This window comes from Hypanus sabinus, chromosome 12 (genome assembly GCF_030144855.1).
Source record: "Hypanus sabinus isolate sHypSab1 chromosome 12, sHypSab1.hap1, whole genome shotgun sequence".
In the NCBI taxonomy this organism is placed as follows: domain Eukaryota; kingdom Metazoa; phylum Chordata; class Chondrichthyes; order Myliobatiformes; family Dasyatidae; genus Hypanus; species Hypanus sabinus.
The window spans coordinates 84,916,706-84,936,998 of record NC_082717.1 but is presented as its reverse complement, the minus strand read 5'-3'; positions in this window follow the sequence as shown (position 1 = coordinate 84,936,998).

The window sequence follows — 20,293 nt, the reverse complement described above, 5'->3', positions numbered from 1 at the left end:
GCTTTCCTGGACCCTCAATTATATGAAGTCCCACATCCCCACGATCATCTTGATGAGTCTCCTCAACACCCCCTCCTTCACCTTCCTGAGCACAGAGCCCTGGGTTGGTTGGTCACAATAGGAGCTGGAGGAGGCTGCCTAGGTCCTCAAACCTGCCTCACCATTCCATATGACTGTGGCTGATCAGCCTGCCTGTGCCAGTTCCCCATATCCCTCAATTCCCTCCTTATCCTAGAAGTCATCTATTGACTACTTAAAAATCTTCAGTGATTTAGCCTCCATAGTTTGCCAGAGTAGAGAATTCCAGTGCTTCACCATTCTTTGTACACTCCTAATCTTGTAACTATGTTCTCTTATTTGAGGCTCTTCCATTAATGGAAACATCTTAACATCTACCTGTCAAACCCCCTCAGCACCTTATTCATTTCAGTAAGATCCCCCACCATTGTTCTAAACTGCAAAGTGAGCTAAACTTTTCAGTCGGTTCTGAAGGACTACTCTCCCAGGAATTACTCTAGTGAAACTCCTCTGGGCTGACTCCAAATACTAGTATAGCCTCCCTTTTGTATTGGGACCATGTTAATGAGGTGGAATTGCAATGAAAACGCTAATGGAAATGCTTATTTATTTCCGTAGGTATGAAATTCATAGGGGTCAATGTTGGATCAAACTTTTATAGGACTTTTATCAGGTTGTACTTGGAACAAAATGCACAAACCTGACCTCCAGTCTATAACAACAGTCTTTAAAATTATCAATAGATTGTATGGGGCAATAACGTTCCCAATTGTGGGAAAGTATACGGAAAGTAACTCATTCCTGTTGTACAAAGGTAGTAGCTGTTGCTCTATTAATTGTCCAGGGCTCAGAGCCAGGTTATGGCACCTCTTGTGGCTTCATGCAAGTTCAGTCAAACCAGGTTTATTGTCATATTATTATTTATGGCCTGTTCTCTCACTTACAACTGTACGGAGGAGAGTTTCCTGATTGGTTGCATCACAGCATGGAATGGAGGCTCCACTGCTCGGGATCGCAAGAGGATTATGGACACAGCATAACCCTCCCCACCATCGAGAACACCTTCAAGAAGTGAGTATCCACCGCTGCAACAGCTAGGACGTAACATTACTACCATCAGGGAGGAGGTACAGGAGCTTGAAGAACCACACCTGATGACTCAAGACACCTCCTTCCCTCTGCCATCAGATTTCTGAATAATCCATGAACACTACCTAGTTATTTCTTTTTTCTTTGCACTTTTTTGTAATTTTAAAATATATCTTTGCACTGTACAGCTGCTGCAAATCTAATTCAGTGACAACAGACCTGATTCTGATTCTGAATCTTTATCATCTTTGCTATTTTCTAATACTTGCAGAATATCTTTTCGCTCTAGCTACTTTAACCATAATCACTTTGCTCTTACGCAGACTGCTCTTCATGGTATCAGTTGCTGACTGCTTAGCAACAGTAATGTTACCTTACAGAGATAAAGGGCACACAACTCAGTTTGAGTAGCAGTTGCACTGCTCTGCGAGAGACAAAAAAACTCTTGGAAGCTCCACTTCTGCTGTTATCGTGTACTCGCTAGCGGCTGAAGCAGTTCTGCCTTGGCACCAGCCAATTCCCTCTCCTAGAGAACAGTGTGAATAGGAGGAAAGAAAGTTAATTAGAAGAAAATAGTGGGGGACTGCAACTCTTGGTTTGAGAAGTTGCATTAAGGCAGCACCTCCACGCAATGTAAGGCAGTAAAGCATGCATGCAACATTGCTCAAGATGAGAATATGGCTACTGTGGCCACTCAGCCCAACACTCTGAAATGTTCCCACAACCTATGGACTCACTTTCAAGCACTGTTCATCTCATGTTCTCAATATTTATTGCTTATTTATTAATTATTATTATTATTATTATTATTTTGTTCCCTTTTTTCCTATTTGCAATTTGGTGTTTTTTTCTGTCTGCCTTGTTGTGTGAGGGTTTTCATTGATTTTATTCTAACACAGAAAATGATGCAGGAACTCAGTAAGTCATGCTGCTTCTGTGGTAATGAATAAACAGTTGATAATTCCTCTCATCAGGACCAGAAAGGAAGGGGGATGAAGCCAGAACGAGAAGGTGGGAGAGGGGAAGGAGTACAAGTTGGCTTCTTATTCTGGCTTCTTCCTTCCCTCCCTTCCTGTCCAGAAGAAGGGTCTGGGACAGCAACGTCTCCTGCCCATTCCCTTCCGTTGATGCTACCCAACCTGCTGAGTTTCCCCAGCACCCTGTGATGCTGGCCAGGATCTCCAGCAATCTGCAGAATCCCCTGTGTTTAAGAACTCAGTCTTCGAGCAATCTGCAGCACAAAACATTTGAAACCTGAAGAGGAAGAAGGGAATTCTAACCAAAGGGCAGGCTATAGATGACCTTCTCCTCCAAATTCAGGATCAAGTTGAGTGTTGCTTTAAACATTCCACATGCAATTACTTCCCGCCCTCAGGATAGTTACCAAGCTGATAGAGTTCATAACTACAAAGGAAGGTTGGATAATGATGCACCATCAATAACTCCAGGAGACTGGAAGTGAACGATAGGCTTTTATTATCAGCGAAAAGGGAGCACGACGTGTCGAAGACTGAGGGAGGAGCAGTGCCCCAATCACCTTTATACAGGGGTCTGTGGGACAGGAGCATTCAGCAGAAGGGCGTGTCCAGACAGGTATACATAATTTAACACAGATAAGTCATCTTAGCTACTTCCCTTAAATTATTTGTATTTATCGAAGGGCAGCATTGCTGGGGAGCCCAGCAAGTTGGTCAGCACCTGTGGTCAGGAATGGGTGGAAGATATTTTGGGTTGAGACCCTTCATCGGAATGTTGACTATTTACTCTTTTCCATAGATGCTGCCTGACCTGCTGAGTCCCTCCAGCACCTTGTGTGTGTAGCTCTGGATTTCCGGCAGCTGTAAAACTGCTTGTGTTTTTGACTCAATGGTGCTTCTTTGTATTTGTTGTGAATGCCCACAAGAAAATGAATCTCAGGGTGGTATACGGTGATGTAGATGTACTTTGATGATAAATTTAATTTGCATATTGAATTTACATTGAACTTTGAATAATGAGCCTGCACCGATGATGGAGATGACACACAAGTGTTTCTGTCACAGAACCATTGGAGCAACTGGAACAGTCACCATTCTGTGATATGACCATCTGATTTAAACTTTAATGAACGAAGCATATTGGGGCATGATTAAGCAAGATGGTTCAAAAACTGTTTCTGTAGCTGCATCATAGAATATAAGAGTAGAAAGGTTATGTTTGGGTTGTACTCAATACCGACGAAGACCAAAACTGCTGGAAATACTCAATGTGCCAGGCAGCACAGATAGAAAGAGCAAAGGAGGCAATGTCGTCAATCACAAATTGCTCTTCAGAACTGGAAGATTGAGAAAACAAGCCAGTTTTAAGTTGCTGAGAGGGTGCGGAAGTGAAAAGTAGTTTCAAACATAGGGAATGAGCATTTAAAACTGAGGTGCATCACAACTTCTTCTCGGAGATAGTGGTGAATCTCTGGAACACTCTGCTCTGGAGAGCTGTGGAGGCTGAGCCATTAGAATGGCATTTCGGGAGCTCTAATGAGTTTAAGATGTACGCTATGAATGGATTTGGGTCTTGGAAGGTATTGAGGAAGTTCAGAGATCCTGAAGGCGGCAGCACAAGTAGTCAATGTGGTTGGGAAGGCCCAAGATCTACTGGTCTCCATTGTTTGGGACACCAAATACAGGAGTAGGGAAGTTATGCTCTGATTTTATAAAACCTTGGTTAGACCTCAGCTGGAGTATGCTGTGCAGTTCTGGTCACCAGGGTATGGGAAGGTTGTGATAGACATGGAAGCGGTGCAGAGCAGATTGCCTGGGATGGAGCAGAGCAATTATGAAGAAATACTGTAGTGCCTGCCCTAGAGTGGAGGAAGTTAAGAGGCGACATAACTGAGGTACATGTTATAGAGTGGACTGCAAGAAACTTTTCCCCTTGTCAGATGGAGATTAAAATGAGAGGATACAGTTTTGGGTAAGGGGGAAGAGATTTAGAAGGGATTTGAGAGAGACGTTCTTCACCCAGAGAGTTCTATGTACTGGAGTGCACTGTCTGAGAGAGTGATTTTAGTTGGGTTGCTGATGAAATTTAACAAGGTCCAGATGAACATTCAAATTGCTTAGGTACAGAGGGCTGTGGATCAAGTGTTGGACAATGGGATTACTATCGGAGGGTTCCCAATGGCCAGCAGAGATACTGTAGGATGGGCCAATTGGCCTGTTTCCATCCTGTGAAATTTTATGCTTCTATGATTCAGTGTATTTAAAGAAGAACTAGATATGTTTTTGTATGATTGAGGAATTGAGGGCTGTGGCAGATCATATTTGATGACTAATCAGCCTTGAGGGGCTGTGGCCTACGCGTATTCCAATGAGAAAGGGCAAGGTCAGTGTCAGTTCTGGTGGCCTCATTACAAGAAGGATGCTGTAGTACTGGCAGAGAATTCAGAGAGGATGGGGATAATACTAGTTCAGGAGGAAAGATTGGATAGTTTGGGGCTATTTCCATTGGAGCTGAGGAAGTTGAGGAGAGGTTTAATGGATAGATATGAGATGATGAGGTCCCTGCGCAGAAACCAAGAACCGGAAGGGAGATTTCAAGTAATTGTAGGCGTATTTCAGAGATGCTTTCACCCAGAAGATGTGAGATCTGTCTGAGGAATGTGCTCATCTTCCATCATCTCAAGTGGATTGGCTGCATACCACAGATTGAGTTGGCAAAGACAAACCTACTTGATCTCACCGTCACCGAACTACCACTGGCAGATGTTTTTCAGTCCCCAGTGGCATTGCTAGAAGTTGCATGGAACCCACAGAGGCAAATCCTCCCTCCACTCTGAGATGTCCTCCATGTGGCACAAAATCATTTCACCAAGCGGAGCAGGCTCAGACTCAGGACAATCCGGTGACGGGCATCATAATGGGCAGCGTGCCATCATTAGCTGCATACTTGCATTCCGCCACAGCCCGTAACCTGGCACATCCCTCACCCCACTAGGCACCAAACCCTGGCTACAACGAGGAGTGCATTCCATAGGAACAGCACCTGGGGTACCAAAAACAAGGTGCCAAGCTGTCAAAGCAACTCAAAAGATGACATGTATGATAAAGAGCAGAAGCAGCATACATTGGACAGAGTTAAGTGATACCCCAACCACTGGATGGGACCAAAGCTCCACTGTCCTGTTACATAATGTCATGAAGCGTAATGGACAATTAGGGAGAAAGAGGGGGCTTCAAGAACCCATCGGAGTCTCGTATGTGAGTATGTGAAGGAAAAGGCCGATTAGCTGTGCATCTTGGTTTGCTCCTGACATCCGCCACTTCAACTCAATTCACTTCACATGATTCCAGTCGATAAATCAAAGGAAATGGGACCCGGCAACGTCCAGTTGCAGTGCTGCAGATTGATGTTTAGAAATGATATTTGCAAGATTAGCTTTGTTGGGCAGCTTGGAGAGGAAAATTGGCATGGTGATAGGAAAGAGCAGTTGGTGTTGCTGCTCCTGAGATGCCCCCTGTGACTTCTTCAGAGAAGCAGAGAGGGAAACCATATGTTTATCTGAGAAGGGATCAGCTTAAACCATAGGATTGTTTGGTTCTGAGGAAGTGTGGATATAACAGAATTGAATTTGCTCCTCCAAACGATGCCTCCCCTCACACCCACCGTATTAAAGATTTTCTAAGAATTTTTTCAAGCTTGTATTAAAATTTATGTTCTTTAGTCTGTTTGGAAGGCCTGACTTATATATACTTTTGTATGGTCTCAAACTATTTCAAAATGATATGCTAATTTAAAACATCCATTTGAATTCAATCCACTTTCAGAATAAACATTATGGAACGGCTCCAGTGACATTTTACTGGGAATTCCTCAGTGCGACTGCATAACATCTGTGTGCTTTGCTAATTGCAGCCCCCTCACTGGCAAATTCACTCTGCGCAAATTTAGAAAGCACACAAGCCCGACAAATAAAATTCCTTTAAAACAATCTTGATTACGGTCACGCGTATGAAATTGTAAGTAAAATTCCTCTGTTGAAACTTTTCATTCTGTCAGATTGAAGTTTTGAACCGTGATGTCTTCAAGTATAGGACATTCTCAGTAAATACTTTTCACCCTCTCCCTATGGCTCAATAAAATCTGGACGGAGAACTTAGTGCAGTAGAGCAGAGGAAGGCCCCTTGGCTCATGATGTTTTGCTGATTTTTTAACCTACTACAAGATCAATCTAACCCTTCCCTCCTACATAGCTCTTTATATTTCTGTCATCCATGTGGTTAACTAACAGTCTCTTAAGTGTCCTTAGTGTATCTGTCTCTACCACCACCCCTGGCAGCTTGTTCCATATACCCACCATTCTGTGTAAAAATCCTACCTCTGACATCCCCCCAAACTTCCCTCCAATCGACTTTTAAAAGTACAACACGTTCACTTGACCTACCAGGAGGGAGCCACAGTGACTGGGTCTCTGGCACCGAGTCTGGTGCTGTGGTTCGGAAGAGAAAGGAGGTGAAGAGGACTGCAGTCGTGATAGGAGATTCCGTAGTTGGAGGAATACAGTCGAGATTCTGTGGCCATGAAAGAGACACCTGGATGGTATGTTGCCCCCCAGGTGCCAGGGTCAGGGATATCTCGGATCATGCCCGTGACATTCTAAAGAGGGATGATGAGCAGCCAGAAGTCTTGGTGCATATTAGCACCAATGACATAGGTAGAAAAGGTGCGTAGGTCCTGAAGAGAGATTTTAGTGAACAAGGTAGGAAATTAAAAGGTAGGGCCGCCAGGGTAGTAATCTCTGGATTGCTGCCTGAGCCGTGTGTCAGTGAGGACACGAATAGGATGATTTGGCAGATGAACATGTGGCTGAAGAGTTGGTGCAGGAGGCAGGGCTTCAGATTTCTGGATCATTGGGATCTCTTCAGGGGAAGGTACAACCCATACAAAGGGGCCCTGCTGTACTTGAACCAGAGGGCAACCAATATCCTTGTGCGCGGGTTTGCTAGAGCTGTTGGGGAGGGTTTAAGCTCAGTTGGCAGGGGCATAGGAAGTGAAGAGATAGGGCTGAGGATGGGGCAGTGCGTAGTGAGACTCCTAGCAAGGAGAGGCTGATGATAGGATAAAACTGCAGTCCACAGGATGAGTTACATTGGAAACGGAGGACAAAATCAAAAATGGTGATGAATACAGGACTGAAGGTGGAATATGTGAATGCACATAGTATATAGAATGAGGTAGATAAACTTGACTCACAGTTGAACCTGGCAGATATGATGTTATGGGCATCACTGAGTCAAGGCTGAAAGAAAGTTATAGCTGGGAGCTTAACATCCTTTCCATACACTTTGTATGGAAAGGACAGGCAAGTAGGCAGAGGGCGTGGGGTGACTCTTAGTAAAAAAAAATCAGATCAAATCCTTAGAAAGAGGTGACATAGGATTGGAAGGTGCAGAATCCTTGTGGGCAGAGTTAAGAAACTGCAAGGGTAAAAAGACCCTGTTGGGAGTTATATACACGCCTCTGAACAGCAACCAGGATGTGAGCTACAAATTACAACAGGAAATAGAAAAGACATGTCAAAAGGGCAGTGCTACAATAGTCACGGGGGATTTCAATATGCAGGTAGATTGAGAAAATTAAGTTGGTGTTGGATCCCAAGAGAGGGAATTTGCAGAATGCCTACAAGATAGCTTTTCAGAGCAACTTGTGGTTGAATACCACTTTGGGATCAGCTATTCTGGATTGGGTGTTGATTAGAGAGCTTAAAGGAACCCTTAAAAGACAAGTAATCATAGTGTGATTGAATTCACCCTGTGATTTGAGAGGGAGAAGCTAAAGTCAGATGTATCAGTATTACAGTGGAGTAAAGGGAATTACAGAGGCATGAGAGAGGAGCTGGCCAAGGTTGACTGGAAAAGGACACCAGCAGGGACAGCAGAGCAGAAAGGTTCCAGAAGCTTTTAAAAACCAACAGAAGGCAACTAAAAAAGCCATAAAGAAGGAATAGACAGAATACAAAAGTAAGCTAGCCATTAATATTAAGGAGGATACCAGAAGTTTCTTCAAATATATAGAGTAAAAGAGAGGTGAGAATAGGTATTAGATCCCTGGAAAATGATGCTGGAGAGGTAGCAATGGGGGATGAGGAAATAGTGGATGAACTGAATAAGTATTTTGCATCAATCTTCACGGTGGAAGACACTAGCAGTATGCTGGAAGTCAAGAGAGTGAGGGGACAGGAGTGAGTGAAGTTGTCATTACTTGGGAGAAGGTGCTTGGGAAACTGAAATGTCTGAAGGCAGATAAGTCACCTGGGACCAGATGGGCTACACCCCAGGCTTCCGAAAGAGGTGGCTGAAGAGATTGTGGAGGCATTAGTAATCATCTTTCAAGAATCCGTAGATACTGGGGTGGTTCTGTAGGACTGGAAAATTGAAACTGTCACTCCACACTTCAAGAAGGTACAGAGGAAATTATAGACCAATAGTCTGACCCCAGTGATTGGGAAGGTATTGGAGTTGATTGTTAAGGATGAGGTTTCAAGGTATTTGGAGGCACATGATAAAACAAGCTGAAATCAGCATGGTTTGGTTATAACCACGGATTTGGCAGCACAGTAAATACGGCAATTGCACTTGTAAATTTACACCTGTCAGCTAATTATTATTTATCGTGATAGTATTTAACTCCATGCCTGTCGTAGTGCTTATTGAGACTTGGACAGAGAAATTGGACTTTCGAGTCAATTAACTGAAGACTAGTGGTATTCATTTAATGTTTACATTTTCTTTTCAGCTGCAGTGTAGGCTTCGTTTCCCATTTGAGAGTTTTAGTTAACGGCCCTATATGGCTGAGCGTTTATTGTTTATTTTCCCTTTAACACTGTTCACATTAAAGTTTGTGAACTATTGTCCTGCTTCAGTGTCTCTCTTTCCGCTCTTGGGCCATGTCTGAACCGTGGTGACAGATTTCCTTAAGAAAAAATCTTGCCTGACCAATCTGTAGGAATTCTTTAAAGAAATAACAAGCAGGATAGACAAAGGAGAATTGGTGGATGTTGTGTACTTGGATTTTTAGAAGACCTTTGACAAGGTGCTGCACATGTGTGTGCTGAACAAGTTAAGAGCCGGTGGTATTACAGCGAAGATACCAGCATGGATAGACCATTGGCTAAGCAGCAGGAGGCAAAGAGTGGGAATAAAGGGAGATTTTTCAGGTTGGCTGCCAGTGACTAGTGGTTTTCCACAGGGGTCTGTGTTGGGACCGTTTCTTTTTACATTATATGTCAAAGATTTGGATGGAGCTGATAGCTTTGTGGCCAAATTTGCTGATAATACAAAGAAAGGTGGAGGGACAGGTAGCTTTGAGGAAGTAGAGAGGCTGCAGAAGGACTTACACAGATTAGGAGAATGGGCAAAGAAGTGGCAGATAGAATAAAATTTCAGGAAGTGCATGGTCATGCACTTTGATATAAGAAATAAAAGTGTAGACTATTTTCTAAATGGAGAGACAATTCAAAAATCCAAGGTGCAAAGTGACTTGGGAGTCCTCGTGCAGGAATCCTTAAAGATGAACTTACAGGTTGATCTTCCTCAGTGGTGAGGAAGGCAAATGTAATGTTAGCATTCATTTCAAGAGGACTAGAAGATAAAAGCAAAGATGTAATGTTAAGGCTTTAAAAGGCATTGGGAAGGACTCACTTGGAAAATGGTGAGCAGTTTTGGGCCCCTTATCTAAGAAATGATGTGCTGACATTGGAGAGAGTTCAGAGGAGAGTCATGAGAATGATATTGGGATGAAAGGGTTACCATATGAGGATCAATTGATAGCTCTGGGCCTGTACACCCTGAAATTCAGAAGAATAAGGAGGGATTTCATTGAAACCTATCGAATGAAGAATGGGGCCTCTGTAGAGTGGGTGTCAAGAGGACGTTTCCTATAGTTGGGGAGTCGAGGATAGAGCTTTAGAATAGAGGGACATCCATTTAGAATGGAGGTGAGAAGTAATTTCTTTAGCCAGAGAGTGGTGGATCTGTGGAATTCTTTGCCACAGAAGGCGGTGAGGACCAAATCATTCAATATGTTTAAGGCAGAGGTTGATAGATTCTTGGTTGGTCAGGGCATGAAGGGATATAGGAGAAGACAGAAAACTGGGGCTGAGAGGGAAGTGGATCTGCCATGATGAAATGGCAGAGCAGACTCGATGAGCCAAATGGCCTAATTTTGCTTCCATATCTTATATTCCTTCCAGATCCATGGATCGAATCCAGTTAAATAACTGGGAAGTTTAGTCATTTCTTTTGGAAAGCACTCAGTGGCATGTGACTCACTGATACAGTTTTGGTCCCACAGTGGGTCAGCAACATCGGTCAATCTGGAGATAGGGTAGACAGTCAGAATCCTTTTCCTATGGTATCAAAAGCAAGAGGACATACATTACACTCAGTGGCCCCTTTTTTTTGGTATGGCAAGTAACTAATAAAGTGGCTACTGGGTGTATTTCTGTGTGTTCATGGTCTGCTGCTGTAGTCCATCCACTTCAAGGTTGGATGTGTTCAGAGATGCTCTTCAGCACACACCACTGTTATAACACGTGGTTATTTGAGTACCGTTGCCTTCCTGTCAGCTTGAACTGGTCTGACCACTTTCCTCTGACCTCTCTCGCTACAGGGCATTTCTGCTCACTGGATGTTTTTTGCCTTTCACGCCATTCTCTACAAACTTGAGAGACTGTTGTGTGTGACAGTCCCAGGAAGCCAACAGTTTCTGAGATACTCAAACCACCCCATCCGGTACCAACAATCATTTCACAGTCAAAGTCACTCAGATCACACGTCCTCCCCAATCTGATGTTCGGTCTGAACAAGAACTGAACCTCTTGATCAGGCCTGCATGCTTTTATCATGTAGTTGCTGCCACATGATTGGCTGAATAGATATTTGCTTTAATGAGCAGGTGTACCTAATAAAGTGTCCACTGAGTGTATGAAAAGCAAATGGGTTTAGTGGAGATGAATAGAAAGGTTGGTATCAATGCACTGTGCCCGTTTCTGTACATGAGTTGATGTAACAGTGTTGCTCTCCACTTACAGAAAGATGCCTTTTATGTGCATTAAAGACTAAAAAAAATCTTGGCGGCATCAGACCTTCTTACAGAAGTTATCAAGCACTGCTTAGGTCATTTAACACAACTTGTCCTTAAACATGCTATTTTTTGCCATGTGTTTTCCCCATGGGGTTATGGTTTCCTCCCACTATCCAAAGACGTAGCGAGTAGGTTTATTGGTCATTGTAAATTGTCCTGTGATTAGGTTAGGGTTAATCGGGCTTGTTGGGGATTGCTGGGCTGGTGTGGCCATGGTCTTGGAGTTTTATGTTTGAACATGTGGGTGAGCCTTTGTTTCATCCTTTCCATCCAACAGTCACAGGGATCTAAGGAATTGACGAGCAGGTTTGGGCCCCTTGTTGAAGAAAAGATGTACTAGCATTGCAGAGGATCCAGAGGAGGTTTATGAGAGTGATTCCAGGAATAGAAGAGTTAATGTATGTGGAGTGTTTGATGGCTCTGGGCCTGTACTCACTGGAGTTCAGATGAGTGAGAGGGGATCTTATTGAAACATATCGAATATTGAAAGGCCTAGATAAAGTGGATTTGGACTAGATGTTCTCTATGTGTGTGAGTCCATTTGAAACAGAGACGGGGAGAAATTGCTTTAGCCAGAGGGTGGTGTATTTGTGGAATTCATTGCCATGGATGGCTGTGGAGGCCAAGTCATTGAGTATATTTAAAGCAGAGGTTGATAGATTCTTGATTAGTCAGGGTGTTAAAAATCATGGGGAGATGGCAGGAGAATAGGGTTGAGAGGGATATTATATTAGCATGATGGAATGTTAGAGCAGATTCAATGAGTTGAATGGCCTAATTCTGCTCCTATGTTTTATGGTCTTATAATTGGTGTGAGAAATATATTAATTGCTGATACAAGCTAACAAACTGCAAAAAAAACTTTTACCCAAATATTAATTTAAATGAAATTTATTTGCATCCACATTGCTTTTATATACATTTAATCATAATATTTTCCCACATAATTTCTATGGAAAACATTCAGCCTGATGAAGGGTCTCGGCCCAAAAAAATGGACTCTTTATTCCTTTCCATAGATGCTGCATGACCTGCTGAGCTCCTCCAGAATTTTGTGGGTGTTACTCTGGATTTCCAGCATCTGCAAAATCATTTGTGTTCATGATCAAAATAGCCATTCAATGTGGCACCTTTTATAAGACAATCCCCTGGCACTGGATACTTGTATCATCAGTGAACTCCAAAGATCTTGCTTGCAATGATCAATGAGGGATTATTGAATTTAGAGCTAACAGATAACACTGATTAATATAGTGTATTTGAATGATCTGTGTGCTTCAAGACCTCTGCTGGGCTTCAAACCAAACATGTGTATAGCTGCTTAAATTGTGCGTCTGTCTGCACCTCTGGTGCTGATAGCCTTCTACTGTTATCTGAGCTGAATGTGAGAGGGATGAGCTGTAGAAGAAAATACCCTTAAGATGCATCATTTTCATATGTTCCAGCCTACACCGAGATCTTTCACATAGGACGATGTCAATGTCAGCAGTTATGGCCCATGTGTTTGTTTTCATTTCAGGTGTTATCAATTGGAGGATGGAAGCTAGAGAAGAGAGCCACTAATACACCAGAGGTCCGATTTTCATATATTAGTTGGAGATACTTCCAGAGTGTAAATTACTTCTGTCAGCGGAAGAACAGGTGCACTAAGACCACATAGACTTGGGCCAATGTTAGTTTTCTGATTGTCTGTGGCAGTTTTGGCCAAGAGCCCAGACAGATTACTTCAATGGGATTTCTACTAAGCTTCCAGTGGCCAACAGGCAGAATCTCAGAGGAAACTCCAAGTGTTGATCCCTTGAATTCTAATAGTTGATGTTAAGAGGCTGAAAGAATGGGAGACAGAAAGCAGCTGAAGAAGTTGGCAACGTAATGCCTCCATTCATATGGTTTCATCACCCTTGGAAAAACCTGACTTCACAATGTGGTCTCTGGATTCTGGTTGGGGTAGATTAAATTACCCCATGAATTAAATATTCTTCAGAAGTTGTTTTGATTAATTCCAAACTACTGATATTAAGTCCAGAAGACAAAACTTATGAAAACCTTGGAAAAGTTGGATTTGGAAATGAAATTTGAGGCTTTATCGAGCAAGACAGAGAAGGGGAGATCTCCGGAAGCCTTTGATAAGGTGCCACACAAGATTACTAAACACAATTAGAGTACATGGCATTGGGCTAATATACTGTCGTGACTTGAGAATTGATTAATTGGATAAGAGTAAAAGGGTAACTTTTAGTTTGTTTGCCTTCAACTTGTGGATTATGGGATCAAAGTATATTTTATTCAAGGTTACTGAGGATATGAAACTGGGTGACGGTGAGGAAGATGCTGAGATGTTTCAGGGATATATTGACAGATATAATGTGAAAAAATGTGAGATCATCTGCTCTGGTAGGGAATGATGGTGAGAATTTGAAAGGTGTTGTTGTTAAGAGGACCCTGTGTACACATATTACCAAAAGTTAACACGTGTACAGCAAGCACTTTGGAAGTTAAGTGTTGGGCTGTTATTCAAGAGGATGAGAGTAAACATACATAGACATGAACAGTACAGCACAAGTCTATCCCTTTAGCACATGATATTGGTGCTGGTTATAATGCCAAGTGAAACTAACTCTCTTTTGCCTGAAGATTATCCATTTCCCTCCAATCCCTACATATTCATATGTCTATCTACGGGTCTCTTAAATGTTGTTATCGCATCTACGTCCATCAGCACCCTGGCAGCTCATTCCAGGCAGCAACCATTGCATAAAAAACCTGCTCTACACACCTCCTTTAAACTTTTTTCCTCTCATGCTGAGTGTCTCCTCTATTATTTCACAGTCCTAACCCGATAAATAAAGACTCTGGCTGTCCAGCCTATCTATGCCTTTCATAATCTTATAACCTTGTATAAGGTCTCTCTTCAGCCTCTGACGCTCCAGTGGAAACCACCCAAGTTTGGCCACAGTAAGAACAGTTTACTGCAACTACAGTATATAAGGCCCCACAGAAGCAGCATCAGGAATGGTGTGTGTACTGCCTCAGGAAGGCTATACTTGAAACAGAGAGAAAGCAACAAAGGATCACCTCTTAATTCCTGAGATGATGGGTTGTTGAGATTAAACAAACTGAGCTTAACTCTGGAACTCAGAAGAACGAGAGATGAAATACATAGGGGTTTGACAGGTTAGATGCAATAATGATCTTTATTTCCTCAAAGAGAAGTCCAGAATTAGAATAAGGAGATGAGAGCAGTGTAGTTTTGGATTTCTCTAAGTGAGCTGCAGAGGCTCAAGTCAACTGATATTCATGTTAATAAATTTATTAATAATAAGGGAATTAGGGGATGTAGGGTTAGAGCAGGAAAACAGCACTGAGGTAAAGATCAACGATAATTTTATTTAATAGCAGAACAGGAACAAGGAGCCATAAATCCTGCTCCTGCTCCTACTTCGTATGCTTAGTCTCTTTTGCATCAGCATACTAAGCCACTTATTTTATAAGCATCAATGAATTTCTGGACTGCTGTCTCCAAAGGGAACAGCAATGATGGATCCTTGCCCTGCCCTCTATCCATCTGTTCTAGCTCAAGGTTACTTATACACTATATGCTAATGATGCCTAGCTTTACTGCAATGCTGATTTCTTGATAGTTGTGAGTTATTCAAATCAAATCATTCCCAAAAGAATTAGTAATTATATGTTTGCTTCTTACCGAAATTCCACCTTGCTCCAGTTCTCATCTATTTCTACGGATAACTACCCAAGATCAATAGAAATCTGCACCAAGTTTGAAATTCCTCCTCCACCAATCACACATCACCACCTTGTGTGTGTGTCTCCTGTCTCATTTTCAGTCACCAATACCCTCAACCACACTGTTACCATCTGCAGATTTAATGTTTTCATGCCGTCATTTCATCCCACAACACTGCAATACAGCATAGGAGTAGGACCCTTGGCCCAGAATATTGTCCTAAACTGATTAAACTCGTAACTAAATGTTTAACGAATTCCTTCTCCCTAAGCAATATCCCTATTTCTCCATTCTCTGCACACTCATGGGTCTAAGAGCCCCTTAAACATCGGTATTGTATTTACCTCACTTATACTGGGACCAGACAGCACCCATCAGTCTAGGAGGAGACGTGAGTGAGTACGTGAATATCATGAGAGGAGTCGGGCAGGGTTGTGTCTTTTCACCCGACTTATTCAACCTGTATAGTGAGAATACCTTGAGAAGTATCAAAGACATCAAAGGATTCACAATTGGAGGCTGTAATATAAATAACATCAGATATGCTGATGAGATCGTACTAATATCTGACTCAGAAACAAAACTTCAAGAACTACTCACTATAGTGGCAGCAGAAAGTAATCGCAGAGGCCTCTCAATCAACACCAAGAAGACAGAAAGCACGGTCATCTCCAGAAAGACAAACATCCCACGAGGTGTGATCAAGATCGGAAATACAAACATCAAACAAGTCAACAAATTCAGATATCTTGGCAGCCAAATAACAGGTGATGGCAGGTGCAACATCGACATCAAATACAGAATAGCAATGGTGAAAGCTTTCCAGAAAATGAAGACCGTATTAACCGACAGAAGATGAGCATGTACACTAGAAACAGAATACTGCAGTGCTACATTTATTCTATCCTGACTTATGGAAGTGAATGTAGGACCGTTTCCCCAGCAATGAAAACAAGACTAGAAGCAGCTGAATTATGGTTCGACAGGAGAATGTTAAAAATACCATGGACCACATACACATCAGATGAAGAAGTTCTCAGAAGAGCCCAAGCAATTAGATCACTCACACCAACAATAGGAGAAAGACAACTCAGATTCCTAGGACACATCATGCGGAAAGATGAACTAGGAAAACTCACACTCTCTGGAAAGATCGAGGGGAGCAAACCTAGAGGAAGACCTCAGCTTATGTACATCAAAAGCCAAGCCAGGTGGCTACACATCGAGGAAATGGAAGTCATTCAAAGAACTAGAGACAGATCTGTATGGAAAACCATGGTCACCAATGTCTGCATCGGATATGGTACCTAGACAGACAGACCACCCCGGCAATGCATTCCAGACACCCACAACTCTAGAAAACACGGCTCACACATCTCCTTTGAACTTGTCCCCCTCACCTTAAATATAGTCCTTCTAAGATTTGACATTTCAACCCTGGGAAAAAGATATTGACTACTTATTCCTTCAACGCCTTTAATAATTCTATAAACTTCTATTTGTATTCTCCTCAACTTCTGCTGCATAGAGAAAATAAACCAAGTCTGTATCCTCCCCTTATTGTCTAGATAGGATCCTAGTAAGCTTCTTCTTCACCCACTCTAAAGCCTCCACTTTCAGTGAGCTATTGACTTGGACCCCAACATCCCTCTGTACATCAACACTGTTAACGTTCTTGCCATTAAGTTTAATACATAGAAAACCTACAGCACAATACAGGCCCTTTGGCCCACAAAGTTGTGCCAAATATGTCCCTACCTCAGAAATTACTAGGCTTACTATAGCCCTCTATTTTTCTAAGCTTCATGTACCTATCAAAAAGTCTCTTAAAAGACCCCATCGTATCCGCCTCCACCACTGGTGCCAGCAGCCCATTCCATGCACTCACCACTCTCTGTGTAAAAAAACTTACTCTTGACATTTTCTCTGTACCTTCACCCCAGCACCTTAAACCTGTGCCCTCTTGTGGCAACCATTTTAGCCCTGAGAAAAAGCCTCTGACTATCCACACGATCAATGCCTCTCATCATCTTGCACACCTCTATCAGGTCATCTGTCATCCTCCATTGCTCCAAGGAGAAAAGGCTGAGTTCACTCAACCTATTCTCATAAGGCATGTTCCCGATCCAGGCAACATCCTTGTAAATCTCCTCTGCACCCTTTCTATGGTTTCCACATCCTTCCAATAGTGAGGTGACCAGAACGGAGCACAGTACTCCAAGTGGGGTCTGACCAGGGTCCGATATAGCTCCAATATTACCTTTCAGCTCCTAAATTCAATTCCACAATTGATGAAGGCCAATACACCGCATGCCTTAACCACTGAGTCAACCTGCGCAGCTGCTTTGAGCGTCCTATGGACTCGGACCCCAAGATCCCTCTGATCCTCCACACTGCCAAGAGTCTTACCATTAATACTATATTCTGCCATCATATTTGACCTACCAAAATGAACCACTTCACACTTATCTGGGTTGAAATCCATCTGCCACTTCTCAGCCCAGTTTTGCATCCTATCAATGTCCCACTGTAACATCTGATAGCCCTCCATACTATCCATAACACCTCCACCCTTTGTGTCATCAGCAAACTTATTAACCCATCCCTCCACTTCCTCATCCAGGTCATTTATAAAAATCATGAAGAGTAAGGGTCCCAGAGCAGATTCCTGAGGCACTCCACTGGTGACCGACCTCCACGCAGAATATGACCCGTCTACAACCACTCTTTGCCTTCTGTGGGCAAGCCAGTTTTGGATCCACAAAGCAATGTCCCCTTGGATCCCGTGCCTCATTACTTTCTCAATAAGCCTTGCATGGGCTATCTTATCAAATGCCTTGCTGAAATTCATACACGCTACATCTACTGCTCTTCCTTCATCAATGTGTTTAGTCACATACTCAAAAAATTCAATCAGGCTTGTAAAGCACGACCTGCCCTTGACAAAGCCATGCTGACTATTTCTAATCATATTATACCTCTCCAAATGTTCATAAATCCTGCCTCTCAGGATCTTCTCCATCATCTTACCAACCACTGAGGTAAGACTCACTGGTCTATAATTTCCTGGGCTATCTCTTCTCCCTTTCTTGAATAAAGGAATAAAATCCGCAACCCTCCAATCCTCTGGAACCTCTCCCGTCCCCATTGATGATGTAAAGATCATCACCAGAGGCTCAGCAATCTCCTCCCTTGCCTCCCACAGTAGCCTTTTGCTCTCCCTTTACATTTGATCTTCCAAAGTCCAACACATCACATTTGTCTGCATTAAACTCCATTTGCCATTTCTTCACACATATCTGTAACTGATATGTCCTGCTGTATCCTTTACAATCTTTTGCACTGTCCATAAAATCACCAATCTTTATATTGCTAATGAACTTACAAACCACATTCAAGATACAAGATTCAAAAACTTTATTGTCATTCTAACTGTACATCAGCTCTGCAGGGCAGAATGAGACAGCGTTTCCCAGGAGCAGTGCAATCATAACATAACAAACGCAACACTAAGTAATAAACATAACAATAAATAGTAAAACACATGTCTAAATCTAAACTATCTCGATTCTACCCTGACATTAGTCCGCTCTGTGATAAATGCAAGAGGGGCGAGGCCTCTCTCATTCATATGTACTGGTTCTGTCCTAGCTTGGAGAAATTTTGGAAAGATGTCTTCACTACGTTATCGTATATTCTGAATCAGCACCTAGAACCAAACCCCTTAATTGCTTTGTTCGGTTCCTGGGGTGAGACAGATTTACGTCTGAGTCTGACCAAATGCCAAATATTATCCTTTGCCTCCCTCCTGGCTAGACACTTGATCCTCCTCAGATGGAGAGATGTTGCCCCGCCCACTCATGCTCAATGGCTTAACGACATCATGGCCTGTTTGGACCTCAAAAAAATTCATTATTCAGTTCTTAATTCGGACCTAAAGTTCCATAAGGTCTGGGGACCTTTTATCGAGTACTTTCATAACCTTCCTCTTGACTAGGGTTTTTTTCTTTTCGGTCCCTTGCTTTCAGCTCCCTTTTTTTTCTCTGGTAGTAGTCATTACTATCCTCTGTTGCTAAGTGTATTCACAGTCTGGGAGTTTGATTGTCCTGATTTATATTCTCTATATTGTGTTGTGGTTGGTCTGGAGTTTTTTTTTGTGTTGTGGGGCTTGGGGAGGACACTAAGTTTACTTGTCTTCAATTTAAGTGCTTTTTAAAAAAAATCTCTTTCTTTGTATCATATTGTCATTGTATGCTTAATTTTGCACTGTATTAATGTTCCTCATTGTGATTTGGGGTTTTTTAATTTGTAAAATGTATAAAAAAACTAATTAAAAAAAAAAGTAAAACACAACAGCCACATGTCAGTTAAAAACAAGTTAAAAGTGTCCAAAGCAGAGTCAGGTAAAGCAGCTATTTAGCAGTCTGACTGCCTGTGGGAGGAAGCTGTTTAGTAGCCTTGTGGTTTTAGTTTTGATGCTCCTGTAACGTTTGCCTGATGGCAGAAGAACAAACAGTTCTTGGGGAGGGTGTGAGGGGTCTTGAATGATGTACCGTGTCTTCTAGAGGCATTGACTCTGAAAGAGGTCTTGGACAGAAGGTAGGGAGACCCCAATAACCTTCTCTGCTCCCCCAACCACCCTCTGTAAGGCTTTTTTGTCGGCAGCACTGCAGCTAGAATACCAGGTTGTGATGCAAAAGGTCAGCACACTCTCAACCACGCCTCTGTAGAATGTAGATGTTAGTGGGGAGTGATGCTTGTTTAAGCTTCCTCAGAAAGCGCAATCTCTGCTGGGCTCGTTTCACATTTTCATTCAGATCATTTATACTGTATATATCACAAACAGCAGGGGCGTCAGTACAGATCCCTGCAGAATACTAGCAACAGACCTCCAGCCAGGGTAAGTGCCATTGACCACTAACCTCTGCCTTCTATAAGCAAGCAAAATCTGAATTCAATTGCTAAATTACCATGGATTCCATGCATCTTAGCCTTCTGAATGAGCCCACCATGATGGATCTTGTCAAATGTCTTGCTAAAATCCATTCAGAGAACATCCACAGCTCAATGTTCACTAATCAACTTCATCACCTCCTCAAACGAATCAAGTTAGGAAGATATAACTTGCTCTGCACAAAGCCAAGCTGACTGTCTCTAACTAGGCTATGCTTTTCCACATGCTCATAAATTCTATCCCTAAGAATCCTCTTCAATAGCTTTCCGGTCGCTGACATGAGACTCATCAGACAAGTTCCCAGGGCTATTCCCATTTTCTTTCTTAAATAACAGAGCATTAGATACTTGCCAGTCCTCTGGGACTCA